The 27,224-nt window shown below is 48.0% G+C and overlaps 1 protein-coding gene and 1 long non-coding RNA gene across 22 annotated transcripts in view; one reads left to right on the top strand and one right to left on the bottom strand.

Annotated features, from left to right (window-relative positions):
• ZC4H2 (zinc finger C4H2-type containing) overlaps positions 1-27,224 on the bottom strand; it is a 99,957-nt gene that overhangs the window by 19,308 nt on the left and 53,425 nt on the right. For 5 of the 21 annotated variants that reach the window (XR_010834794.1, XR_010834796.1, XM_067005063.1 and 2 more), the window contains 3 exons: positions 21,097-21,177; positions 20,270-20,502; positions 19,138-19,345 (listed from right to left, as the gene is read on the bottom strand). The gene's annotated coding sequence lies outside the window, so the exon portion shown is untranslated. Of the gene's footprint in view, positions 1-2,136; positions 2,595-13,517; positions 13,571-13,842; positions 14,210-14,315; positions 14,777-16,168; positions 16,321-17,057; positions 18,367-18,447; positions 19,068-19,137; positions 19,346-20,269; positions 20,503-20,760; positions 20,977-21,096; positions 21,178-22,797; positions 22,817-25,080; positions 25,100-25,256; positions 25,524-25,578; positions 25,722-25,993; positions 26,118-27,224 lie in introns of those variants that run through there. The other 16 variants (XM_067005046.1, XR_010834789.1, XR_010834790.1 and 13 more) reach the window with 16 other exon arrangements.
• Positions 26,270-26,810, top strand: LOC136791863 (uncharacterized). Its single transcript, XR_010834804.1, has 2 exons — positions 26,270-26,534; positions 26,616-26,810. It is a non-coding gene; the product is annotated as an uncharacterized lncRNA (long non-coding RNA).

Here is a 27,224-nt window from a genome sequence, read left to right as displayed (position 1 = left end):
GCCAAAGTGTGCCCGGGCGGCGCCGCGCCAAAGTGTGCCCGGGCGGCGCCGCGCCAAAGTGTGCCCGGGCGGCGCCGCGCCAAAGTGTGCCCGGGCGGCGCCGCGCCAAAGTGTGCCCGGGCGGCGCCGCGCCAAAGTGTGCCCGGGCGGCGCCGCGCCAAAGTGTGCCCGGGCGGCGCCGCGCCAAAGTGTGCCCGGGCGGCGCCGCGCCAAAGTGTGCCCGGGCGGCGCCGCGCCAAAGTGTGCCCGGGCGGCGCCGCGCCAAAGTGTGCCCGGGCGGCGCCGCGCCAAAGTGTGCCCGGGCGGCGCCGCGCCAAAGTGTGCCCGGGCGGCGCCGCGCCAAAGTGTGCCCGGGCGGCGCCGCGCCAAAGTGTGCCCGGGCGGCGCCGCGCCAAAGTGTGCCCGGGCGGCGCCGCGCCAAAGTGTGCCCGGGCGGCGCCGCGCCAAAGTGTGCCCGGGCGGCGCCGCGCCAAAGTGTGCCCGGGCGGCGCCGCGCCAAAGTGTGCCCGGGCGGCGCCGCGCCAAAGTGTGCCCGGGCGGCGCCGCGCCAAAGTGTGCCCGGGCGGCGCCGCGCCAAAGTGTGCCCGGGCGGCGCCGCGCCAAAGTGTGCCCGGGCGGCGCCGCGCCAAAGTGTGCCCGGGCGGCGCCGCGCCAAAGTGTGCCCGGGCGGCGCCGATCACAGACCTACCCTTTACAGATGAAAAAGGTAAATCTGATACAACCCTGCTCAGTCTCTTGGTAATACTGCGCCTACGTGGTCAAGCCTCTTGTAGTGTGTAATCAAGCTCTTTTTAGTCCTCTGGAGAGTTACACAAGTGCCTTCATACGTCTAGAGATTCAAATATAACCCAAAAACACAAGTGGATCCCACCATCCCAAAAACAAGTGAGCCAGCAACCTCTGCTAAATATCCCTCTAGTAAGTGATTTCCAAGCACTTAAAATCTAGAAATCCATAGACTCCAACCTGCCCAAAGAACCCTGCAACTGACTGAAGGAAAAACAAAGCACTTACCCCAAAGAGGAGCCCAGGCACAATGAACTCTCTAATGGCATACCTGGGGCTCATATACCATTTGGCCCCGCCCAGCACCCAAACCCAATCACCTGGGAAAGGGGAGGTGGTAAAGCACAAGAAAGTAAAAAGAGCACAAGCAGCACAGCAGCTGTGGGGTTTTTTTTGGTGTTTTTTTTAGTTTTGTATTTGGTTTGTTTTTTGTTTTTCTTTTTTTTTTCTTTAATCTGGTTTAGCTCAATAGCATGCAGACTGCAGACAAGAGAACTGGGGTGATTCTAGAAGCAACAATCCCCATGCTTTTGCTGCAGCTTTGAATATTGAAAGGACAATATGACCAAGCAAGTAACTGAAATTTTTTCACCTAGAATTAGCTCAAACCTTTATTTATATCGAAAGAAAAATCTGGGAGCATAACAGATTACATGCAAAAAAAAAAAATCAATTCCATGTAATAACATCACTCGCAGGAAAAATCACGTACTTGAGTAGGCTATCTGAAAACCAAAAGGCTATGCTGATGGGTCAAAACACACTACAGGACAATGGAGCCTGGCCCTCTGCTGCACCAACTTAAAACTCATCCCTACACTCACCAAGGTGCAACCCCAGCCCAAACACAGACACACCATTTCAGCCTCAACACAGTTTTGGAAACTGCTGGAAAGCAGGCTTCAACCTCAGCGAGGCGTGCTCAGGCTACACGGGATGGGGCTTCAGGCACCGCTTCACCTACAGAAGAAGACCACCATCAGGAGCTGCCACGCCAGACGACCTTTTTCCTCTGAAACACCTTTCTCAGGAACCAAACAGCATTCCAGTGACCTGCTTCGCTCCTATTCTAAAGACTATCACAGCCCACCTTGCCTGTGGCACCTGATAAGCAGAAGAGAAAGCAACCACAGCAATAAAAGCCACTGCACCCTCAGGACAGTTACTCTCATCCCCTCCTTTACCTCAGCCGCTTACCTACCCCACACGGCAGATGCTTCCACCCGTTCTCTGAAGCTACCTACAGCACCTCTAAAAGAGAAAACTGGAATGTACTCTATTTGATGTAGTAAAATAAGTGCAGTGACAACCGCACCCCAAAAATAACACCTACCTCTGTTCATCACTCACCAGAGTCACTCCAGAGGTAGCTCGGGTCGTGACGTCCTGTACTGCACACTGCGTTTCAGCCTGAACAAAGGAAAACACAGTCAGAAGATAAACATTCAGCTGACAGCATTAGCACCCATCCCTCAACAACAGAAGTCACCCCATATTTAATGTTTTCATTTCAAAACAGCAGTCCACTTGCCTCTGTACCTGCAAGTTAGATCCAAGCTCGAAAGGAACGGCCACCATCACCCATGCCACCTGGGAACACAGAAGGACAAAATGACCGCTGTGCTTGCAAGCCACCACCTGCCACTCTGCTCCTCTGTCCCAAACAGCCTCACCTCAGACCCTCAGAGGGAAACACCTGAATGTCTTCCCTTTGCTTCAGATCAGGGATCACCAGGCTGATAAAACTCTCACCTTCCCTCATTGTTCTGTGACACGGGCATTTCCCTGTCCAAGACTGCATGAAGCCCCTGCAGAGACGAGAGAAAAGCACACCCTGAGGCACCTCACAGCCACAGCGTACCTGCTGCAATACCTCTCTCTTCCCAGCTTCTTTACTTCAGCTGCTCACCAGCTCGAACTGAGATTCTTCGCTCACAGCGCCGCGGCAAACTCTGCCCGGGCCACACAACACACACGGCACAAGCTACATTGTTTAATGTTATAAGCGAGACCACGCAATTTTCTGGTCTATCGATGATAATTTATTTATTAAGTAAGCAGGTACAAGCAAAACAGCGCTGGGCGGCTGGGGAGTCTCCGCTCCATCACAGCACGCAACTTTCCCTTTTCAGTGTCGCCGTTTTATAGCATCCAAGTTCGGCTTGTCAGCATCCAAGTTCGGCTTGTCAGGACTTGTTGAATCTTCTGAAGCTGTGCAGTTCGTTCTGTTTCTTTCAATGACCATGCGTTGTGCTCGTGTTCAAGGGTAGTAAAGCAGCAAACAGTATTTCACAGAGTCTTTGTTTTACCAAGGACGTTTATCCAACACCCCCTCCCCACTATCTACTTGCTTAGTCTTCCCCCTCAACAAGGTCGTAAATTGCAAAACCTTGTCTTCTCAGCAGATTCTCTGAATTCTTTTTAAAGACAATGAACAAACACCTGCTAATTTATCACAATCCCTCCTTTTTCTTTTTCTAACATATTTTGTTCATTGATGAATTTTTGAAGCACTTGTTTGCTCAATATTAAAGTTGCTGCGTCATCCTCCTCCTGTTCAAGAGATTCATATTTCGCACACACAAGCATAAGTTGAGCTGCCTCTAATCGGTTTTTTACAATTGTGATTATTTGATTGAATATACGTGGTCCAAAAGTTAGTGTAAATATGAGCAGCAACAAAGGTCCTGCTATAGCTGATAGCAGTGTAGTGAGCCAAGGTGAGTAATTAAACCAGGATTCGTACCAGTTTCGGTGGGCTTCATTCTCCCTTTTTCGTTTTTCTAGCCCTTCTCTCAATTTAGTCATTGTATCCCTCACCACTCCAGTATGATCAGCATATACACAACACTCCTCTCGTAGGGCTGCACACAATGCTCCTTATTGTAGAAAAATCAGATCTAATCCCCTACGATTTTGTAGTACTACTTCAGATAAGGATCGCACAGATTTCTCTAAAGCTTATATAGATTGCTCGATACGGGCCAAATCCTCATCTACAGCAATGCGTAACGAGGTAAATTCTTGGCTTTGTTTTACCAGAGAGGTAATTCCAGTTCCGGCTCCTGCAGCCCCCAGAATCATCAGAGTGGCTAAAGTAAGAGCCGTAATAGGCTCTCTCTTCCTTAAGTGGTTTTTTGCCATAGCATGTTGGATGTACATATACTCCTCAGAATGGTAAAGAATCCTTGGGATAATTACTACCTGTACACAGAAATCATGAGACGAGTTGAACAATTTCAAAGATAACATGGAGTCACCCCCAGAGACGAACATACCCATCTGGTGTTATCTGCTGGTATTAACCATTTTTCTTTGTCTAATTGTGTAACATTTTCTGTAATATTGCATAGATGGAACTTCTCACCAGGGACCGTGCCTACGCATCTGCCATTCCCAGTTACTTCCGTTAACGTTATTGCTACATCCCTTCCCCAATTGCATTGAGGGGGATCGGTTTTGTTTGAACGGGTGGTCTCTCCCAGATCCCCAATGGCGTCGTAATATGGGGGCCTTATATCAAGACATAACCAGCAAGGTCTAGGCACGTCTGGATTTGTTTGATTCAACAACTGATAACTAGCATTCACGATTCTCCATATGTTATTCCCGGTCACCCCTTCATTTCTAATCCCGTACTCCGGGTTTACTGATTTATTAGCAACCTCCAGTGGTTTAGGGCTATTAGGAGTGTCCTGGTTCCAGTTAGGACAGAGTTAATTTTTCCTCCTAGTAGCTGGTAGGGTGCTATGTTTTGGATTAGGATGAGAAGAGCGCTGATAACATGCTGATGTTTTAATTGTTGCAGAGCAGTGTTTACACCAGGCCAAGGACTTTTCGGCTTCTCGCTCTGTCCTGCCAGCGAGCAGGCTAGGGGTGCAGCAGGAGCTGGGAGGGGACAGACCCTGGACAGCTGACCCAAACTGGCCAAAGGGGTATTCCATACCATCTGACGTCATGCTAAACAATATATAGGGGTGGCTGGCCGGGGTGGGGGGCCGGCTGCTCGGGGATAGGCTGGGCATCGGTCAGCGGGTGGTGAGCAATTGCATTGTGCATCACTTGTTTCTTACACATTATTATTATTAATACTATTATCATTATCACTATTATTACTATTGTTATTATTATATTCCTGTCTTAATAAACTGTCTTTATCTCAACTCACAGGCTTCACTTTCCCGTTTCTCTCCCCCATCCCAGAGAGGGAGGGGGGAGGGTGAGCGAACGGCTGTGTGGTGTTTAGCTGCCAGCCGGGTTAAACCACAACAAGGAGTTAGCATTCTAAAAGCTTGTGTAGGCTGAATCCTCAAAACACTCCCCGACAGTTTCTGATTTCGTCCCACCCGTTGGGGACTCTTCGTCTCTTCCTTCTTTATATAGATGATGCCTCCCCTATCAGTCCCCCAGCAGTAGTTATCTGCTGAACAACATGGTGATCTTCCCATCTAATCAGGCTCCATTTAAAAGGTTTGTGAGGGTGCGCAGACCCAGGAACAGTGTAAACAATCGTACCCATTACTATGTATCGCAAAAAAAAAAAAATGGCTAGGGCCCATTTTCCAGAGTTCTTTACCTGGCCACGTAATTCCCCACCGTTTCACTCTCTGCCTCGCCTGTCGGTTCGGTTGCAGCGAACTACAAGGTGCAGGTTCTTCTCGGCAGCAGCAGTGTTCTTCAGGGGAGTTTTTCAGGTAACCGCGACCTTTTTCTGATCAAACAGGGTCCCCTCTCCTCCTTTTTACGATACATAGACAGTTAGACCATACTTATCGAGTTCGTTTCAACGTGAGCTTTAAGTCATCAGGGCCTGCGACCGCTTCCCATTCGCTTTTCTGGATCGGTCCTTTCACGCCACTGGCATGCGTTCACCCCTTCTCAGCCGTCCGGATAGCCGTCTCTGTGATAAGTAAAACAACATAGGGGCCTCCCCACCGTGGTGTTAAAGACATTTCTTTCCATGTCTTAATTAGAACCCTATCTCCAGGTGGTATCCTATGGATTGCTATATCTAGCCACCAAGCCTTTCGCTTGCAACTCCCTCTGTCGGTTCATAAGCTGTATTAAATAAGGTTTTAATTGGATATCCTGTACCTGGGGATCAGATGGCATCTCTAAATCATAAGGCATACCATACAGCCTTTCAAAAGGTGAGATTCCGACATCGGCTCGGGGCTATGTCCGGATATTCAATAGTGCAAGCGGTAAACATTTCACCCAGGAGGTCTTAGTCTCTATCATAAGCTTTACTAGTTGCTTTTTAATTTCACCATTCATTCGTTCTACCTTTCCCGAACTCTGAGGATGCCAGGGAGTGTGATATTCCCATTTAATTCCCAGAGCCTTCATCGTGTCTCGGGATACCTTTGACACAAAGTGTGGGCCTCGATCAGAGTCAATTGCTTCTATTACCCCGTATCTGGGTATGATGCTTTCTAATAATATCTTTACCATGGTTTGAGCTGTGGCCCTTGCCGTAGGGAATGCTTCAACAAAGTTTGTGAGGTGGCCTACAATAACTAATAAGTATCTATATCGCCCCGTTTTCGGAAGTTCAGTAAAATCTAATTGAATCTTTGCAAAAGGTCGATGTGCCAATTCTCGTCCTCCTCCCGGGACCCTTTTTCTCATGTGTTGAGCATTTACCCTCCAACAAGTTACGCAATCATTTACGATCCTCTTTGCTATATTATAAATCCCTATACACATATAATATGTGGCAAATTGATCCACCAACACCTGAGTACCCCAGTGCGTCTGTTCATGAAATCTCCGTAGCACCCTCATAGCTACTGATTTTGGTAACACTTCCCGTCCATCAGGCAGTACCCATTTCCCTTTATCGTTTGTTTTTTTTTTTTTGGAACCCCCATTTGTGTCATCTTGTCTTCTTCTGTAATAGTGAAACAGAGTAAAGGGAGGGGAATGGGTCCATTCGACCACAGGGAGTTAGTCGGCCTGCACTTGTAGCAGTTTTTATAAGGCGGGCTTTCTTCCTCAGAACAATTGCATTCAATCCCATCAACTCCCCATTCACTCCAGCAATCATAACATGGAAATTCCTTTAAGTCTTTCCCACAGTATTAAGTATTATATTAAGCACTATTATATATTATGTTATTAATTATTATATTAATTATTATATATTAACTATTAAGTATAAGTATTATTTCCCACAGTCTGGGCAATCTTCCTTCGTTCTTATAATTCTTCTACTCATTAATGCTGCCCTTTTTGCCTCCTGATCTGCTAGATTATTACCCCTAACCTGAGGGGTGAGGCCTTTTTGATGCCCTTTTATATGTACTACGGCAATTTCTTTGGGCTCTCTGATAGCTTGTAAAACCTGGGTAATCAATTCCTGATGTATTAAACCCTTTCCTTGTGAATTGATGAGCCCCCTTTCTTCCCATATTTTACACAAATGTATGTACTACCCCATAAGCATATTTTGAATCTGTATATATTGTACCGCTTTTATTTTTCAGCAATTTTAGGGCCCGCAATATGGCATATAGCTCGCAAGTTTGGGTGTACCAGCTAGGACTCAAAGGTCCAGATTCCACTATCTCAAAAGTTTTCCCATTTACTAACGGGAAGGTTTACTACCTTCCCTGGGGCACCTGATAAGCAGAAGAGAAAGCAACCACAGCAATAAAAGCCACTGCACCCTCAGGACAGTTACTCTCATCCCCTCCTTTACCTCAGCCGCTTACCTACCCCACACGGCAGATGCTTCCACCCCTTCTCTGAAGCTACCTAGAGCACCTCTAAAAGAGAAAACTGGAATTTACTCTATTTGATGTAGTAAAGTAAGTGCAGCGACAACCACACCGCAAAAATAACACCTACCTCTGTTCATCACTCACCAGCGTCACTCCAGAGGTAGCTCGGGTCGTGACGTCCTGTACTGCACACTGCGTTTCAGCCTGAACAAAGGAAAACACAATCAGAAGACAAACATTCAGCTGACAGCATTAGCACCCATCCCTCAACAACAGAAGTGACCCCATATTTAATGTTTTCGTTTCAAAACAGCAGTCCACTTGCCTCTGTACCTGCAAGTTAGATCCAAGCTCGAAAGGAACGGCCACCATCACCCATGCCACCTGGGAACACAGAAGGACAAAATGACCACTGTGCTTGCAAGCCTCCACCTGCCACACTGCTCCTCTGTCCCAAACAGCCTCACCTCAGACCCTCAGAGGGAAACACCTGAATGTCTTCCCTTTGCTTCAGATCAGGGATCACCAGGCTGATAGAACTCTCACCTTCCCTCACTGCTCCGTGACACAGGGATTTCCCTATCCAAGACTGCACGAAGCCCCTGCAGAGACGAGAGAAAAGCACACCCTGAGGCACCTCACAGCCACAGCGTACCTGCTGCAATACCTCTCTCTTCCCAGCTCCTTTACTTCAGCTGCTCACCAGCTCGAACTGAGATTCTTCGCTCACAGCGCCGCGGCAAACTCTGCCCGGGCCACGCAACACACACTGCACAAGCTACGTTGTTTAAGACACACGAGCTGGAACATTCCTGCCCAACAACCAGTGGCATCGCACAGGAAGGATGCCGCACGCTCCTAGAAACCAAACCTACCAGTCCTGAACAGCTCCCCTGCCAGACAATTCCCCACCTCCTCCTGCCAACCATGCTCAGCACACACACTATTTGGCCTTAAAAAAAAAAAAAGTAATAACATACACACACAAAAAAAACTACTGAGCTCCACAAATGCCAAAAAGCCATGCACACACAGCAGCCCCTGCAGGGGTATTCACAGACTTACCCTTTACAGATGAAAAAGGTAACTCTGATACGACCCTGCTCAGTCTCTTGGTAATACTGCGCCTATGTGGTCAAGCCTCTTGCAGTGTTTAATCAAGCTCTTTTTAGTCCTCTGGAGAGTTACACAAGTGCCTTCATACGTCTAGAGATTCAAATATAACCCAAAAACACAAGTGGATCCCACCATCCCAAAAACAAGTGAGCCAGCAACCTCTGCTAAATATCCCTCTAGTGATTTCCAAGCACTTAAAATCTAGAAATCCATGGACTCCAACCTGCCCAAAGAACCCTGCAACTGACTGAAGGAAAAACAAAGCACTTACCCCAAAGAGCAGCCCAGGCACAATGAACTCCCTAATGGCATACCCGGGGCTCATATACCATTTGGCCCCGCCCAGCACCCAAACCCAATCACCTGGGAAAGGGGAGGGGCAAAGCACAAGAAAGTAGAAAGAGCACAAGCAGCACAGCAGCTGTGGGGGTTTTTTTGGTGTTTTTTTTAGTTTTGTATTTTGTTTGTTTGTTTTTTGTTTTTCTTTTTTTTTTCTTTAATCTGGTTTAGCTCAATAGCATGCAGACTGCAGACAAGAGAACTGGGGTGATTCTAGAAGCAACAATACCCATGCTTTTGCTGCAGCTTTGACTATTGAAAGGACAATATGACCAAGCAAGTAACTGAAATTTTTTCTGCTGGAATTAGTTCAAACCTTTATTTATATACAAAGAAAAATCTGGGAGCATAACAGATTACATGCCAAAAAAAAATCAATTCCATGTAATAACATCACTCGCAGCATAAATCACGTACTTGAGTAGGCTATCTGAAAACCAAAAGGCTATGCTGATGGGTCAAAACACACTACAGGACAATGGAGCCTGGCCCTCTGCTGCACCAGCTTAAATCCTATCCCTACACTCACCAAGGTGCAACCCCAACCCAAACACAGACACACCATTTCAGCCTCAACACAGTTTTGGAAACTGCTGGAAAGCAGGCTTCATCCTCAGCGAGGCGTGCTCAGGCTCCACGGCATGGGGCTTCAGGCACCGCTTCACCTACTGAAGCAGACCACCATCAGGAGCTGCCACGCCAGACCACCTTTTTCCTCTGAAACACCTTTCTCAGGAACCAAACAGCATTCCAGTGACCTGCTTTGCTCCTTTTCCAAAGACTACCACAGTCCGCCTTGCCTCTGGCACCTGATAAGCAGAAGAGAAAGAAACCACAGCAGCACAAGCCACAGCACCCTCAGGACAGTTACTCTCATCCCCTCCTTTACCTCAGCTGCTTACCTACCCCACATGGCAGATGCTTCCACCCATTCTCTGAAGCCACCTAGAGCACCTCCAAAAGAGAAACTGGAATTTTACTCTAATTGATGTAGTAAACTAACTGCAGTGATGGGCACGAAAATGTGCCCAGATGGCAGCAATCACAGACTTACCCTTTACAGATGAAAAAGGGGACCCTGCTCAGTCTCTTGGTAATACTACCGTGCTTATGCGGTCGAGGAACCGTACCCCACCATTTCTTAAAAACGAGTTAGCCGACAACACCTCCTAAGCACGCCTCTATTACCTGAATTCCAAGCACTGAAAATCTAGAAGGCTGCAACGTCTAAAGACTCTACAGCCACACAAACCACAGGCAAAAGCTCCAAAACTATAACAAACTGTCCCTAACCCTGAAAAAGACTACCCCTTACAGGCCTACTGCTGCTCTTTTCAGACACATGCTTACACAGGGAGCTTCGATGATACTTATCTCCTAAACCCTGCTCCATCACTTTGCCACCAAGGTTGTAACTTTGATAATATTTGACGTATAATATTTGACATACAGGCAAAGACTCACAAGTAAGCCCCGCAATTCGGCAAAAATCATAAGGGACCCAGAACCACAAAGTAAACACACAAAGTAACACTGCCATCCTATCCGTAAACATGCTATAACAATTACTCACCTGAAGAAGAGCTGCATGCAATACAGGCACCTATTACTAGATTGGTTTACTCTAACAGATCCTACTAGTTGTTACCTCACAAAGATGGGCGTACCGGTCTCTACTTGGAAACGCATCAGTCCATAGACTCTTAACCACCTAAAGAAACCTCCAACTCACTGAAGGAAAAACAAAGCATCTACTCTAAAGGGCAGCCCAGGCAGAATGAGCTCTCTGATGGGATGCCTGTGACTCAATGACCACTAGGCCCTCCCTGGAACCCAAAGCCAATCACCTGGGAAAGGGGAGGGGCAAAACACAAGAAAGGAGAAAGAGGAGAAGCAGCAGCTGTGGTTTATTTTTTTTTTGCTTCAGCTTTGATTATTGAAAGCTTTTCTCCTCTACAACTCCTGTCTCAGGAACCAAACAGCATTCCAGTGACCTGCTTTGCTCCTATTCCAAAGACTATCACAGCCCACCTTGCCTGTGGCACCTGATAAGCAGAAGAGAAAGCAACCACAGCAGCAAAAGCCACTGCACCCTCAGGACAGTTACTCTCATCCCCTCCTTTACCTCAGCTGCTTACCTACCCCACATGGCAGATGCTTCCACCCGTTCTCTGAAGCCACCTAGAGCACCTCCAAAAGAGAAACTGGAATTTTACTCTATTTGATATAGTTAAAAAAACTGCAGTGACAACCACAACCCAAAAATAACAGCTACCTCTGTTCATCACTCACCAGCGTCACTCCAGAGGTAGCTCGGGTCGTGACGTCCTGTACTGCACACTGCGTTTCAGCCTGAACAAAGGAAAACACAGTCAGACCATGAACATTCAGCTGACAGCATTAGCACCCATCCCTCAACAACAGAAGTCACCCCATATTTAATGTTTTCGTTTCAAAACAGCAGTCCACTTGCCTCTGTACCTGCAAGTTAGATCCAAGCTCGAAAGGAACGGCCACCATCACCCATGCCACCTGGGAACACAGAAGGACAAAATGACCGCTGTGCTTGCAAGCGACCACCTGCCACGCTGCTCCTCTGTCCCAAACAGCCTCACCTCAGACCCTCAGAGGGAAACACCTGAATGTCTTCCCTTCGCTTCAGATCAGGGATCACCAGGCTGATAGAACTCTCACCTTCCCTCATTGTTCTGTGACACGGGCATTTTCCCGTCCAAGACTTCATGAAGCCCCTGCAGAGACAAGAGAAAAGCACACCCTGAGGCACCTCACAGCCACAGCGTACCTGCTGCAATACCTCTCTCTTCCCAGCTCCTTTACTTCAGCTGCTCACCAGCTCGAACTGAGATTCTTCGCTCACAGCGCCGCGGCAAACTCTGCCCAGGCCACACAACACACCCTGCACAAGCTACATTGTTTAAGACACACGAGCTGGAACATTCCTGCCCAACAATCAGCGGCATCGCACAGGAAGGATGCCACACACTCCTAGAAACCAAACCTACCAGTCCTGAACAGCTCCCCTGCCAGACAATTCCCCACCTCCTCCTGCCAACCACGCTCAGCACACACACTATTTGGCTCTCAAAAGAAAAAAAAAAAAGAACATACACACACAAAAAAAACTACTGAGCTCCACAAATGCCAAAAAGCCATGTACACACAGCAGCCCCAGCAGGGGTATTCACAGACTTACCCTTTACAGATGAAAAAGGTAACTCTGATACGACCCTGCTCAGTCTCTTGGTAATACTGCGCCTACGTGGTCAAGCCTCTTGTAGTGTGTAATCAAGCTCTTTTTAGTCCTCTGGAGAGTTACACAAGTGCCTTCATACGTCTAGAGATTCAAATATAACCCAAAAACACAAGTGGATCCCACCATCCCAAAAACAAGTGAGCCAGCAACCTCTGCTAAATATCCCTCTAGTAAGTGATTTCCAAGCACTTAAAATCTAGAAATCCATAGACTCCAACCTGCCCAAAGAACCCTGCAACTGACTGAAGGAAAAACAAAGCACTTACCCCAAAGAGGAGCCCAGGCACAATGAACTCTCTAATGGCATACCTGGGGCTCATATACCATTTGGCCCCGCCCAGCACCCAAACCCAATCACCTGGGAAAGGGGAGGGGCAAAGCACAAGAAAGTAGAAAGAGAGCAGGAGCAGCAGCTATGTTTTTGTTTGTTTGTTTGTTTTTTCTGGCCTAGCTCAATAGCATGCAGACTGCAGACAAGAGAACTGGGGTGTTTCTAGAAGCAACAATACCCATGCTTTTGCTGCAGCTTTGAATATTGAAAGGACAATATGACCAAGCAAGTAACTGAAGTTTTTTTCAACTGCAAGCAGCTCAAACCGTTGTTTTTATACAGGAAGAAAAATCTAGGAGCATAACAGATTACACACCAGAAAAAAAGATCAATTCCATGTAATAACATCACTCGCAGCATAAATCACGTACTTGAGTAGGCTATCTGAAAACCAAAAGGCTATGCTGATAGGTCAAAACACACTACAGGACAATGGAGCCTGGCCCTCTGCTGCACCAGCTTAAATCCTATCCCTACACTCACCAAGGTGCAACCCCAACCCAAACACAGACACACCATTTCAGGCTACACGGGATGGGGCTTCAGGCACCGCTTCACCTACTGAAGCAGACCACCATCGGGATCTGCCACGCCAGACCACCTTTTTCCTCTGAAACACCTTTCTCAGGAACCAAACAGCATTCCAGTGACCTGCTTTGCTCCTATTCTAAAGACTATCACAGCCCACCTTGCCTGGGGCACCTGATAAGCAGAAGAGAAAGCAACCACAGCAGCAAAAGCCACAGCACCCCTAGGACAGTTACTCTCAACCGCTCTTTTACTTCACCCACTCACCTAACCCCCGAGGCAGATGTTTCCATCTGCTCTCAAGCCACCTAGAGCACCTCTAAAAGGCAAAATGGATTTTTATTCTACTTTTTGTAATAACTTAACTGCAGTGACAACCGCACCCCAAAAATAACTGCTACCTCTGTTCATTGCTCACCTTGCCTGAGGTAGCTCAGGTCGCAACGTCCTGTATTGCGCACTGCATTTCAGCTTGAACAAAGGAAAACACGGTCAAAAGATAAACATTCAGCTGCCAGCATTACCACCCACCCTTCAACACCACAGGTGACCCTATATTTAATTTTATCATTTCAAAAGAGCAGTCCACTTGCCTCTGTACCTGGAAAGTAGATCCAAGCTCAAACGTGGCCACCTGCAAGGCCGGGGGGGGGGGGCATTTGGCAGCCACCTGCAAGGTGGGGGGGCACTTGGCGGCTTTGCTCTAACAGACCCTACTAGTTACCTCAAAAAGATGGGCTTACCGGTCTCAATTTGAAATGCATCAGTCCATAGGCTCTGACCCACCTAAAGAACCCTGCAACTGACTGAAGGAAAAACAAAGCCCCTACCGCCAAGGAGCAGCCCAGGCAGAATGCCTGCCCTAATCATGTGGAAAATGGGAGGGGCCGTGCATGAGAAGAGATAAAGAGAGCAGGAGGAACAGCAGCCCTGTTTTTGGTCTGGCTTAGGTCAACAGCGTGCAGAGTGCAGCACAGGCAATCAGCCTGTTTCTCCTGAAAGACTTACCTTAGCTTTGGTGAAGGAAACTGACCGGGCTGACAACCCTCTCACCTTTTTGCACCACTCCACAACATGGGGAATTCACCTCTCCACGGCTGCACGAGGGAACTGCAGAAACAAGACAAAGCACACCCTGAGGCACCTCATAACCACAGCCTACCTACCTACTGCAATACCTCTGCAATACTTATACCTCTCTTCCCAGCTGCTTTACCTCTGCTGCTCTCCATCTCCAAATCACATTCTTTTAACTGTCACACAGAGCGGTGGTCCTCCAGGTGCCATAGAGCAGCGCCATTATTTTTTTTCTTTTTTAATTTCAGAACAGCTTCCCTTCAAAACAGCTTTCCGCTTCCCTCTGGAAATGGACAGTAGGTCAAGCCAGTCACCGAGTTGCCAACGCAGAGCTTCACAGTTCCAGAAGGTGCTCTTTCATTCGACCGATTCCTCAGAAGTGTTACCTACCACTAGCAAAAGCAATAAACAGACTGCAAACAGGCACTGCCACATTTGACAAACTTCATGTTTTTAATTTTATCATTTCAAAACAGCAGTCCGCTTGCCTTTACATCTGAAAAGGCAGATCAAACCAATCACCAAGTTGCCGAACAAGAACTTGACAGTTCCAGAAAGTGCTGTTTCCTTTGACCGGCTCCTCCTAAGGTTTACCTACTGCTGGAAAAAAAGAAAAAAAGACTGTGCCAGCTGCCCTTAAGTACTCACCCAGAGCTTGAGTATTCGCCCAGAGACAGACCAGATGTCTTTCCCAAAAGAGTCAGGACAATGTATTATTGCACTGTTGGACCACCATGTTAGCTACCATCACTAATTGCCAGGCAGGACAGCTCCAGGCCAAACACACACGTAAAAAGGCACACTACAAACATCATGAACAAAACATGGGAAAAGAATTACTTTTCATGAATTACTTTTTCAAGAATTACTTTTACATGTCGTCTCAGGGAGGAAGTAACTACCCTGAGCAACGTGCCCTTACCCACTAGGAAGCTGAGCGGCAATGTGAAAAACTACATTTCCCGGCATGCCACGGAAACCAACATGGCCGGCAGGAAGCTCAAAACCCAAAGACCACAACTCCCGGCATGCTGCGGGGCACGAAGCCTGGCAGTTGCTACAGCACATGCGCATCTCCTCCGTCTGCAGTACCTCCCTTTCGCCAGCAGGTGGGAGCAGAGAGCCACGCGTCACCGCAGCGCCTCTTCGCCTACAGCACCGCTCGCTGTTCGGCCACCAGGTGACACCAGGCGCCGCCGCGCCACCCCGCTCCATGCATGGGCGGAAACAGAACGGCAGGCACGGCTTCCCAGGCCGTCTGCTCGTTAAGGGAAGCGGCGGGAGCCGCGTGGAACACCACACAAGAACGGCAAGAAAAAGCACCCCGCTCCACTGGCACGGAGGAAGTAACTGCCCATCCTAAAAGGCCCCGTGCTGAGCGGCAACGTGAAACTACAGTTCGCAGCATGCTCTGGAAACCAATGTGGCCGATCAAAAGCCCGGAGGCCAAAGACCACAACTCCCGGCATGCTGTGGGGCAAGACGCTCCCAGCCACCTGACCCAGCTGACGCCCCGCCCCAGAGTCAAACCCGTGCTTTCTGATCCGCCGCCTACTACCCCAGCCACGGATCCTGCAGGACCCAGCCGCCCCAACACCATTCCCTCCCCTCTGCCACGGACACCCAGGCCCTCCCTCACCTGCTGCTCCGCAGCAGCCACAGCCTAGGTCATGCTCGCCAATCACTCCCTCTGCGCAGACCAGTCCCAGCACACCTGGCCCAGGGAGCAAACACAGCACAGGCCTACCCCCACCATTGCTGCCCTTGCCCCCCCCCCGCCTGCAGCCTCCCCAGCAGGGTGGCCCCCACACCCAGGTCGCTTGTCTGTGTCCATTGGCTCCCCCATGGACAATAAACACGGGGCCAACACCCCAGCCCCTGCCCCCTCCACACCCAGGAACCTGCACCTAGCAGCACGGCCACAGCCACTTACAGTGTCCACAAACACAGAGGGCAGCACAAGCCAGAAAGCAAACTTTATTAAACTCTTACACAGGACTCCTGGGAGGGAGACTGCGGCAGAACTCCCTGCCCAGACATTCTCCCCTTCCCCTGGGGGGCTGCGGGGCTCAGGCATCCAGCAGGTCCATCCGTCCGTCTCAGCATCCATGCCCTGGGGAACAGCTGCCTCCTGCAGAAATGGGCTGTCAGGCACAGAAGGAGGAAGAAAAAGGAAAAGGGCACAAGTGGGATACAAGCAGCAAGAGAGGAACTGGGTGGACAGACAGACAGCAGGGCAGAGGGACAGAAGAACCACCGGGGGGGCAGGGAGCGGGACAGGGGTGATCAACGGGGTTGGACAGAGAGTCCAACAGAGGCACAATTGCGACAGCCAGGATGACCGAGAGTAATAGCAGTTTTACTGACATCAGACAGCATTAGTTTGGGATGAAATCAGAGTTTTGGTTTTTGGATCAGAGATGACTCTGTTGAACAGTCTCTGCCTTTCCAGTATTTGAAAGGAAAAGGCATGAGGATAAGCACACAAGTATGAAGCTATTATTACCAACAGAGATGCTGGAAGTAGGCTTCTCAATATCGCTTCTGGTACTTGTGGAGTAATTGCCTTAAGTAACTAGGCAAATTAAACTAATATTCACATTTTAAAGAAAATGTGCAGCATTGAAAAAGCTTTCAGGGTGGAGGGTAGCTGCGCTACCTAAGTGTTCCCTAGGCCTCCAACTTTACATGCTATTGCACTAGGGGAACTTGGTGTGCTGACTCTAAGGAACAGTACAGAGCATAGAGCAGAGTGGAGACACCACGGATAGGCTCTGTGATGAGACGGGGACCTGATGCTCTTATGCGCACCAAGACTGATAAGCTGCATGTTTACCATCCTTGTGAGAAAAATCTCAAATAATTTTCTTCAGACAGGATCTTCTGTGAAGCTATTTTATTCGTGATTGCAATGGCGGGCATCCTGTCAATCAGGAACGCATTTTAGTAAACAAATCATAACCTTTTATTCCCTATTACCCGACGCCTGATCACCTCCCCTGTTTCCTCATTGGCTAAGTACTACAGGTTCACAAGCTACTCGACGCTCCTCTATACCACGTATGTACAATTTTTGTGTTTTTTCAACCCTTTAATTTCTCCTTTCTTATGTTTTGAGAACTTTGTGATCTTTGTTTTACTGTTCTCACACTGCTCATCTTGTTTTTCTCAAGCTTCTACCTTATTTTGGAACAGTGAGGCCTTCTACTGTCCACTTATCTACAGGTGACCCATTCGGTGATAAACTGGAGCTGATTGATACAGCGGTGCACTAAGGGTTAAGAAGAAGGTTACTCACAGGCAGAGAGTGGTAACCAGGCTAGAATAAGAGAAAGTGGGAACCAGTAAGAAGTTGCTAGGCTCGGACGGGCCTATAGAGGGCTATGCATGATCAAAAGGAATGCACTAATCAGAAGTCTGTAACTACGCACGCTAGCTGCGTGCAGTGCATGTAGCTGGTTCAGAAAGCTATATAATATCTGGCATTGGAACAATAAAGGGTCTCCATTTCTCGACTATCTTGGAGTCTGTGTCCTCATTCCCTTCACTTATCTACTTAGCATTTCTCCTTATTATGACTACACGATTACCTTGGAATACAGAAAAGTAATTCTCTACTGCAAAAACACAACTTTGTTTCTCACACCCTGAGCCAACCACCTGTCATGGTTTTGACAGAACGTTGTACTCTAGTGAACTTTTGCTCATTATATCATCACTATAATACCAAAACACACCTCCATCCCAAAAGCTCCATGCCTCCAAGCTGCGACCGCCCCTCACTGAGCACACGCTCTGAATTTCTCAGACCCCTATAGCTTTAAACGAAAGCAAGAAAACTTTACAAATCATAACCAAGATATGCCTGACTAGAGTCACTCAAGCTCCACCTAAAAGGGACAGAAAATAATCACAGAGTCATAGAATATCCCGAATTGGAAGGGATCCACAAGGATCATCGAGCCCAACTCCCGGCATCACACAGGTCAACCCAAAAATTCAGACCATATGACTAAGTGCACAGTCCAAATGCTTCTTAAACTCCGGCAGACTTGGTGAAGCGACTACCGCCCTGGGGAGACTGTTCCAGTGCTCAACAACCCTCTCAGTGAAGAACCTCTTCCTGATGTCTAGCCTGAACCTCTCCTGCTGCAGGTTGACACCATTCCCACGGGTCCTATCACTGGTCTCTAAAGAGAACAGATTGGTGGATAATGTAAATTGGCTTAAGTGAAAGGGGATGTTAGGGAAGATACTATCACGAAGGATACCTTTCTGACTTCCGGGATCAGTCGACGGGCTGAGCCTCTCTTCCCCCCGCACTGGGATGTCATGGGGTAAGATCTGAATGCTTGGTTGTACCAGGCGTCTCCGTAGAAACTCAGAAATCTCTAGAGCCTTTGTGCCTTTTAATGCGTTAATAGCCAGGACGAGTACCCGTGTATTTCATGCGTGCTCGCTTGCTTTTGCGGACAGTGAATTTATCGCCGGCAATTCCAAAGAACCTGTGTCCCTGTTGCTGTAATAAACTGCCCTTCGTTGCATTGTTCCTAGCTGTGACAGTTCTCATTGAACACAACTAGAGCGAGGGTGTCCTACGTTATTGGTGAATCCGTGACCCTGGTAGTTCAGTACCCCGAATCCAACCAGACCCGTAACAGTTAGTCAGCTACGCCCCTTAACACGACAGTATTTCATAGAGAAAAACATTAAGCCTAAGATTTCTCATCCCTAAGGCCTTAGGGGGGCAGGCCGAGAAGGAACCAGAGATGCTTAGTATGTCTCCTGAGAATCGCAGCTTACAGTTACTACACGTCTTCTGGTCTCATGGGATGAGGCAGAGGTATAATTAATTCCTTCTCCATCTCTCTCTAAAGAGTTTTCCTCCTATCTGTGACAAAGGAGAAAAATGTTATGGTCGTGGAAGTCGTTATACAAAGCCACACTCAGTGAATTCACTATTACAGTTAAGATCGTTTTTAATCGAAAACACCTCAGCAGCAGTGTTACCACTGCAAACATAGCGCTGCACAAAAATTCAACTCAAGATAAAGGAAAGGGCGAGCTAAAAGGACAAATGACGTGACCGAAGGCATCTTCAACAACCATCTGGTAGATGGTTGTCCACAGCCCTTGGATTCCATGGTTGTCTTCCCTGCCAAGTGAATCCTGGAAGAACAAGAAAAGATACACAACATGTCCACAAAAACTTTTGGGGAGGCTACTGAAAAGAAAAACAAAAAAATAGAAACAGCATGCAGCTAGTACGTCAGTTTTGTTAACAGAGTAACATTAACATACTAGAAATTTCCACATTCTATGTAGCCCCAAGGTGGTGCTGGGTACATCCACTGATATTAATGGGGTGGCACAATGTAAGAGATAGTTAATAGACAAGGTACACCTGAGGTGCACAGATTGCATATTCCATGCGACAAAAAAGGCACAGCTTGGCACCCAGTTTGGATCAGCTTGTGTATGAGTCTGCTGATACGTGAGTATATACAGCAAGCAGACAAGTCTTTGACTCCACAGACTCAGTTTCATTTATGTATATACATACATATACATATGTGTATGTATCTCTCTCTCTCTCTCTCTACATATATATATATAAACAAACAAACGTTGGGAACTTCATAACCACTTGAATAACAATCATTAGCTATGCCTACGCTGAAAGCCAGGACTATGCCTAAGTGATTAAGTAAACACAGAGTCTTATCTGTGAAATGCTGAAAATGCCCCATAACCACTGGGGGGCTTATGCACGGTGTACATAATTTTTACGCAAACATGCATCTTAATACACAAAGAGGAGGGGTGAGGCGGACAAAGGTTTTAGGGACGCGTCAAGACCAGAACAGCCACTGGGCAATCGCTCAGATGTGCAAAGCTCAGCTAAAACCTGCACAAATCCACCAAAAGAAGGAGGCTACCTACTTGTCTGCTTAAAATAACCTCTACAAAGAACGTATTACAAAATCAAAAACGAAACTATCATCCAGCAAAGCAAACGTCTGGAATACAATGGGCTAAAACTGACAGCTGAGGTTTGATTCTTTAGCAATTTCAAAGGTCTTCAGATCCTACCTGACTTCTCGTGCATGGTGGCGTTGCAGCACAGAAATGAGGGGAGCGGGAAGATCGCAACAGGCCAAACGCGGTGCTGAGCTCCTACAGGAGCTGGTGGGATAGCACTGACAAGAGTGAGACAGGCTGTCAGCCTTCTGCACGAGCTGAAGAAGAGGAGCGCCAGTGTCCGAAGAAGCTGTTTCTTCTCATACTTCATTTAATACACACCGTCTTTAAATCCAGGACGTCTTCTTAGGGAAGAGATAAAGAAGTAGAGTTAGCGGCTCCAAGGACACTTCAGGATCTTAGTTCTTTCTATAGTTAGCTGCTATCCACAAAACCAAACCAGTTAAAATAGAGAGTTACATTAAAAATTCTTGATAATAACAAAAGTATGGGATTTAAAAAAAAAAGACATGCACGGAAAAGAGGTTAAATTATCTCATTCGTTTCTCAATTCCGCCACAAACTCCACGCTCAGCTCCTCTTAACTCACTCACCCCACTTACCCATCCAAACACAGGGCGGACGCAGCAGTTCTCATCATTCTTGGTAAAAAGACAACATTTTCATGTTTGCTGTCAAATATCATCTCTTTCCAGCACAATTTCCTGCAAGCTATGCTAACTCCTCCAGGCTTTTTAATATATGCTAGAAACTTCACTGTTTTATATTAATGACCATCTCGGTGGAAGTCGCCGAGCTGCTATCTTTGATTCTGCTGTCTTCACAAATACAAATAAAACAGTACTTCAGCAACAATCTATGACAAACTAGGCAATACATGCATCTACCTCTTACATAAGAAAGGAAAGAATTTGTAGACAACATCCAGAAAGTATTACCTTGTTAGATATCAGAGTGGTGGGGCAGAATGACAATGCTACACAAGACTGTACTTACACTCCTGGGATTGCACAGGTTTGCTGGAATACAAAAACAATAAAGTAAGGTCACTATGCGGAACAAGTTCACTCACTCCATTATTACTGTGAATGACAAGAATATTTCAGTAAGCGTTCTTTTAAACCCATGGAAATTTTCAGATTTATGTCAATTTGGCTTCATGAAAACTGAAACTTGCAGTGCAAAGATCATTTATAAAAGCTGTAGCAGGTGAGCTTTTTAGGCACGGATTTTGTCACCTTTTTGGGTAATGTTCGTCTCTCTCCCTCATTACCCCCCTTCCTTCCCCTCCCCCCCCCCAAAAAAAAAAAACAAGAAAAAAGATTAAAGACCACAAACTGGGACTTCTCAGAGGTATGACTCCATTTTTCACCTTATACACACAGTTTCTTCGCTATGCTAAACTTTCACAATGACTGTATAATAGAGTCTTACTAATATTGTTTCTGTCTGTGAGTTTGATACTACTTCCCCAGGTTGGATGAAACAAGCATTTTTCATTGTGACGGACATCAAAACAAATAATGTCTCTCGTCAGCTATGGAGTCCTGCTGGCAGTATTACCAGCTCACACAGAATCCCATCTAGTTTTTGGGGTCCACCCCATCTATCCTCAGCAGTGGGAAGTTCTTCCAGAAGCAGACAGACTGTTATTCGTTCCTCAATGGAGCTGAGGCTCCGTAAGGCTTTGCTTTTTTCTTCCCTCACTCCCTCTTCTATTTCCAAGCTTTAACTTAAAAGCTAAGCTTGTGGGGCTGGGGGGAATCCCCAAATCAAATCCCAGCCCCAACATCCCATAGTCCCCTACTCTCAGGCCCAGCAATCTACAAATGCACACAATGCTACAGACTGTGGTGGGCAGGTCCTTCAGGGCAGGGATGTCGTCATCTTTTCAGGTGACGTTCAGCTCCCTGAAAGGGCTGAAATACCACATCCACACTCACTTCCCCTACTTGATTCGCACAGGTGTAGTCAGAGGAACAGGGCCACACCAGCACTCCCTGCTCACAAAGCTCACTGCCTACCTCCAGGTTTGCATCGTTTCCTTGTATTACTGTTAATTCTGACACATTTCTGCTATAAAAGCATATCTCAGTGGCATTAAACAACCAAATGCGTGGACTGTGCTGTCTGCAGTATTTTATCCCACACACTCCAATTACTTAATCAGCTGTTGAGCCCGTGCCTCGAGCAAGCATTTTGCTGGGTAACCATCTCCTAGTCTTGAGGGGACACGTGAGAATAATTTTTTCTTGGATAGTATTTACTTCAAATACTCCTGCCAGGCCAGTTTAAGGAATCCACAAATTCCACGGGAGAGAGGCTTGCCTAAATTGATTCTGTCTTTCTGATAATTTGCTCAATGGAGCATTTCTCCCTTCGGTATTTCTGGGGTAATGACAACGACTTGGATTTCAGAGAAGCAAGGTTTGAAAGGATAGGTAGTATCTTGAAATAGATCAGATTTCAGGAGTACAATCTCAATACATTCCAAAACCTAAATTCCACAATGCTGCTTCTGCAATCTGAGGGACAAACTCTTCTGCCACAGATGGGCAGGGATATCAGACCAGCGCATAGGAACACTTCAGGAGTCAGCAGAAGTGGTAACGAGAGCTGCATCACTCTGTGATAGATACCTGTGTCCGAACAAGCTTTCCTTCCGCTCACAGAGGAAAAGAGCTGGCGTCCTACAAAACGTCTCGCGTCTACCACTTTGGAGTGTTCTCAGTCAGCTTGTCTGTACTTCAACTTCCCTTTGAAGGAAGTAGCAAAGTACATAAAAACCTCCTTCCGGTAGCTTGGCACTGACCTGCAAGCCAGCACCAGGAGAAGGGCTGTGTCACACTTCAGCCCGGAGAAGAGAAGGCTCTGGGGAGACCTCATTACTACCTTTAAACACGTATAGTGGACTTACAAAAGAGACAGGCAAGGACTTGTTACCAGGGCCTGTAGCGACAAGGCAAGACAAGTTTTAAACTGAAGGAAGATAGATTTAGATTGAACAAAAGGAAGAAGTTCTTCTCAATGAGGGTAGTAAGACACTGAAACAGGCTGCCCAGAGAAGTTGTAGAGGCCTCATTACTGGAGGTACTCAAAGCTGGGCTGGATGGGGCTTTGAGCAACCTGACCTAGTGCAAGACGCCACTGATCGAGGCAGGGGGGATGGACTAGATTATCTTTAAGCGTCCCTTCCAACCCAAACCACTCTACGATTACGTGAAAGGAATTGCCTCCCAAGTCATTCTTGACTGACTACAATTAGCATTCTGGAAAGCCCTGCAAGCACTTGTTCATTATTTCTAGGGTAATTCTTAAAGCTGAAGCAGACCAAAGTTTTGTCAACAAAAGCCTTTCGGGAGACTACTGAAAGGAAAACCAAGCCAAACCAAAAAAACAGAAACAGCAAGTGGCTATTACATCAGTTTTGTTAACAAAGTAACATTAACGTACTAGGAATTTCCACCTTCTTTACCCTCCACCTTTAAAAAGTCACCCAATTCTGTCAGTGTTCACCATTAGCATTCTTTAAAACTTTCACATGGACATCTGAGAAAAACATTTCAAGTCCCTGTCATCGAGGGAGAAGAGGAAAAAAAATAGGGATGAGGGGGGAAGAAGCACAGCCATTCCTTTCCTCGGTAAGGTGAGCAAAAAGCTCAGGCGCTCAGCAAGAACATTCTTTGAAAGATAAAACAGAAGAAACTGCAGGTTATTTAACCTCAGCTTGTCCTGGTTTCAGCTAATATAGAGTTAATTTTCCTCCTAGTAGCTGGTAGGGTGCTATGTTTTGGATTAGGCTGAGAAAAGTGTTGATAACATGCTGATGTTTTAATTGTTGCAGAGCAGTGTTTACACCAGGCCAAGGACTTTCCAGCTTCTCTTTCTGTCCTGCCAGTGGGCAGGCTGGGGGTGCAGCAGGAGCTGGGAGGGGATAGACCCAGGGCAGCTGACCCAAACTGGCCAAAGGGGTATTCCATACCATCTGGCGTCATGCTAAACAATATATAGGGGTGGCTAGCAGGACTGGGGGGACCAGCTGCTTGCGGATAGGCTGGGCATCGGTCAGCAGGTGGTGAGCAATTGCATTGCGCATCACTTGTTTGTGCACATTATTATTAGTAGTACTATTATCATTATTATTATTATTTTCCTGTTTTTATAAGCTGTCTTTATCTCAACCCACAGGCTTCACTTTCCCATTTCTCTCCCCCATCCCAGAGAGGGAGAGGGGAGGACAAGCCAACGGCTATGTGGTGCTTAGCTGCCAGCTACGTTAAACCACAACATGGCTATAGAGTCACATGTATTTGTGCCTGCTCATTTATTCATCTGCCAGTTTATTTTGCTACAGACCGTAGAAACTGCAAGGTTACCACCTTTTGTAACCGATGGGATCTTCGGTAGGAATAGCTGTCTAAAAGAGCCAACGAAATCCCCTTCATCGACAGCCATTTGAACTTTCGTCGTCTAAAAATAGTCCTACAAACATTCCCCGGGATGCTCAACTTCAGCATCTTTCCATTCAACTTGAGGCAGAACAAGCCCTTACCCTGAACATCTTCATCTGGCTCTCCTCTGCTAGCAGAGTAGTACTCTGATACTGACCAGTACGTGCTGCAGCCTACTCGCTTACGTGTATTTACTGCAATCTGGTTCGATATGCTCACAGAGAAACCAATGAAAAATCCGCCCTTTCTTTCAGAAAAAAAATAATAATAAAATAACTACGACGCGGTAAGGAAAAAAAGCTGAACATGCGGTCCTTTACCAACGGGCAGATCCAACATCAGCACAAGGAGTTTTTGGTCATGTGAGCAATCACCTACACCAGCCATCAGGACAAGCCAAACGCACGCACATGAGACTCCATTTAAAAAACATGTAAAGTTCCTTTATAGCTTATGGAAGTAACAACCTACATCTTAGATGCAGTTAGACTGCATCGGTTTAGGGACTGCCTCCTTCCAAAAAAAAAAAATCCTCCAATCTGTTCATCCGTTCACAGTTATGCAAATTCAATCAGGCCTTTGAGCCTGAGGTGCAGGAAAATTACTAAAGCACACCTGGATTTCACCCGGAGGTCGCTGCGACTTACCCGGACAGCTGGGACAGACGGGCTTCTCTTTCTCCTGGGAAACCTGCGACTGCAGCACGCCAGCTGCAGCTTTCCTCCCTTCAGCTGCTGCGCCACCTTCGCTCGGCGACAAACCCCGCAGGGGTCCCAGCGGCGGGGAGCTGCTTCTGCCCTGGTGAGCCGCAGGGAAAGGAGAGAGCCGGCCGTCAGCACGCGGGGGGAGGAAAACCTCCGAGGCGCAGCCCGACGATCGAGCGCAGCGAGGACCCGCGCCCGGCCGCCGCAGCCCCCACCCCTCCCGGCCCGACGCTCCGGGGAAGCGCCCCCGAAGGCTCTCGCTCGCCTCACCGCCGGCAGCCGCGCTCGCAGCCAGCGGCAACCTGCGCCTCCCGGCGCGCACGGCCCGGCCCCGGCCCCGGCCCCGGCTCGGGGAAAGACCGGCCGCGCGCCACAGAACTACAGCTCCCAGCATGCCGCGGGACGGAGCAGTCCATCCGACGCAGAGGGGAGTCGGCCAAGCGCACGCAACCGCCCCCCCCCCCCGCCGCTTCGCCCCCTTCCCCCCCAGCCCTCCGAAGCCCCGCGCAGTGCAGACGCCGCCGCACGCCCGGTCCGCTCCGCTCCGCTCCGGCGCGGCGCCGCCCCCGCCCCGCACAAGGGCCGTTTCCGCAGAAGCTGCCGACCGCGTGGCGCCCCAACCGCCCGCCGCCTCGTCCCCTCCCGGCCCGGCCCGGCCCGGGGCGGCACCGACCACCAACCTCGTTGCGGCACCGCGCCTCGGCGGCCCGGCCCGAGCTGAGCCCAGCGCGGCCCGGCCCGACAGCTTCCGCCCATAGCTCCGGCAAGCCCTGCACGGCACCTCCGCCCTGGGTTCCTCCGAGCCAATCACGGAGCGCTTCCGCCCTGAGTTAAGGCTAGCCGTGACGCCACTTCCGCCCTCACGGTCCAGCCAATCACGGCGCCGCTTCCCTGTGGGAAGGCGACCCTCAGGCTGCTCCTGTGCTGCTTTTTATTTATTTATTTATTTATTTTTATTTAAAGAAGGCGCGGGTGTTCTTGGTCCTCCCTCGTCAAGTATATCTGCGAGAAACGTCTCAAATAATTTTCTTGACACACGAACTTCTCTGAGGCTATTTTATTCGCGGTTGCAGTGGCGGGCGTCCTGCCGATCAGGAGCGCATTGCAGTAAGCACAGCATCAACTTTTAGTCCCTGTTCCCCGACGCCCGATCCCCTCCCCTGTGTCCTCACTGGCCGAGTACTGCAGGTTCACAAGCTACTCGACGCTCCTCTGTCCCATGTATGTACAATCTTACTTCTTTTTCAACCCTTTAATTTCTCCCTTCTTTTCCTTTTTTTTTTCCCCTTTCTTATGTTTCAGGAACCTGTGATCTTTGTTTTACCGTGCCCACGCTGCTCAACCTGTTTTTCCTCAAGCTTCTGCCTTATTTCGGAACAGTGAGGCCGCCTACTGTCCGCTTACCCACGTGGCGTTTCTCCTCATTATGACTGCACAACTACCTCGGAATACAGAAAATTAGTTCTCTACTGCAAAAACACAACTTAGTTTCTCACAGTTCCCTCCTCTCCTTTCCTTACTCCTACTGTTGTTTTTGCACCTCTTCACGTACCGCGCTCTTGAGTTTCTCCAACGTTAAGGCGCAATAGTCTTCTTCGGATGTCACGGGGGATGGTAGGCGTACAAAGCCATTATTTTTACAATACCAACAAATAGTGGTTTGAGCCAATTCTGTTCAGGTAACCACGAAGTTAGTTTCTCCCAAATGTTTCTAAATGCCCAGGAACTGTCATCTTGAGCTACTCTATGTAGGATCTTTCCTCCCCACGCCCCCCCAGTATACTTTTTTCCCCCCAAATATCAGTCAAATCCGTCCCATTTGATCTACATCTATACAGCAACTAGCATTAATTACAGTGCACGCTCCTCCTTATGAGGTTATTAATGAATCGAATACTATTTGATTCTACA

The sequence above is a fragment of the Anser cygnoides genome, chromosome 13, assembly GCF_040182565.1.
Source record: "Anser cygnoides isolate HZ-2024a breed goose chromosome 13, Taihu_goose_T2T_genome, whole genome shotgun sequence".
NCBI classification, from domain to species: Eukaryota; Metazoa; Chordata; class Aves; order Anseriformes; family Anatidae; genus Anser; species Anser cygnoides.
This window is presented reverse-complemented; position numbering and strand designations above follow the sequence as displayed.